Source organism: Panulirus ornatus, chromosome 12 (assembly GCF_036320965.1).
Source record: "Panulirus ornatus isolate Po-2019 chromosome 12, ASM3632096v1, whole genome shotgun sequence".
NCBI classification, from domain to species: Eukaryota; Metazoa; Arthropoda; class Malacostraca; order Decapoda; family Palinuridae; genus Panulirus; species Panulirus ornatus.
The window spans coordinates 2,458,999-2,460,522 of NC_092235.1; the positions used below are offsets into that span (position 1 = coordinate 2,458,999).

Sequence of the window (1,524 nt, forward strand, 5' to 3'; positions counted from 1 at the left end):
CATTTCAAAACACCCTCTTCTGCTCTCTCAACCACGCTCTTTTTATTTCCACACATCTCTCTTACCCTTACGTTACTTACTCGATCAAACCACCTCACACCACATATTGTCCTCAAACATCTCATTTCCAGCACATCCATCCTCCTGCGCACAACTCTATCCATAGCCCACGCCTCGCAACCATACAACATTGTTGGAACCACTATTCCTTCAAACATACCCATTTTTGCTTTCCGAGATAATGTTCTCGACTTCCACACATTTTTCAAGGCTCCCAAAATTTTCGCCCCCTCCCCCACCCTATGATCCACTTCCGCTTCCATGGTTCCATCCGCTGACAGATCCACTCCCAGATATCTAAAACACTTCACTTCCTCCAGTTTTTCTCCATTCAAACTCACCTCCCAATTGACTTGACCCTCAACCCTACTGTACCTAATAACCTTGCTCTTATTCACATTTACTCTTAACTTTCTTCTTCCACACACTTTACCAAACTCAGTCACCAGCTTCTGCAGTTTCTCACATGAATCAGCCACCAGCGCTGTATCATCAGCGAACAACATATATATATATATATATATATATATATATATATATATATATATATATATATATATATATATATATATATATATATATATATGTATACCCTTCAGTATGTTTACTTTCGATAATGAGGAACAGAAGAAGGAACCAAACAAGTAAATTTCGTCAAAGACATCTCTCTTTTCTAAACGCTGCCTCGCAAAGATTTTCATTAATTCAAATTGAAGAAACAGACGAATTTTCTATTGTCTGGTTAGCTCAGTGGTAGAGCGTGAGTCTGACACACTCAAGGTCGTGGGTTCGAGACCCACACCAGACATAATTTTTGTCTTTTTCTTTTTTCATTTTGTCCGCATCACATGTGTGAAACATTCAGTATGTTCGTCCAACGTTATAGTGAAGATCTTCACAATAAATTGTGGTTTTCGACCTTATCTGAAAGGGTCAGGTCCACCAAGACGTCCTTGAAATCTTCCAGAAGCTTCTGGCGATCCTCCTCCAACTGCTGGGCACATCAGAGTTAACATGGGCCGGACATCGGTTGTGGAACAACTTAATCTGCTTCCGGTAGTTAGCAAGGATGATAATGAGGGCTCTGACCTCATACCAGGTCAGCTTAGTTCCAGTCTATTGCTTAGTTCCAGTCTATTGCTTAGTTCCAGTCTATTGCAACGACAATAAAAAATTAAAACTCATTTCTTCGTGGAAAATTGAGAGGAAAACACGACAGCAACATGGAGATTTACCCTGTGGTTATTTTGCCGGCTAGTCGGCAACGGTCGGTCAAATGGTATTTTGCCGTGGTACTCTCAGTGCTTCATATAATACTATGTCACAAAAAATGCTCTTGGGGGCGTAGCTCAGTGGTAGAGCACTCGCTTGGCATGCGAGAGGTCCCGGGTTCAAACCCCGGCGCTTCCATTTTTCTTATTTGGGAACTTCATTGTTTTCAGTCATATATATATATATACATAC

General features: G+C 40.9%; 1 non-coding gene across 1 annotated transcript; it reads left to right on the forward strand.

The window, feature by feature from the left end:
• Positions 1-796: 796 nt before the first annotated feature.
• On the forward strand, positions 797-868 carry TRNAV-GAC (transfer RNA valine (anticodon GAC)). The gene has a single exon. It is a non-coding gene; the product is annotated as a tRNA-Val (tRNA).
• The last annotated feature ends 656 nt before the right edge of the window (positions 869-1,524 follow it).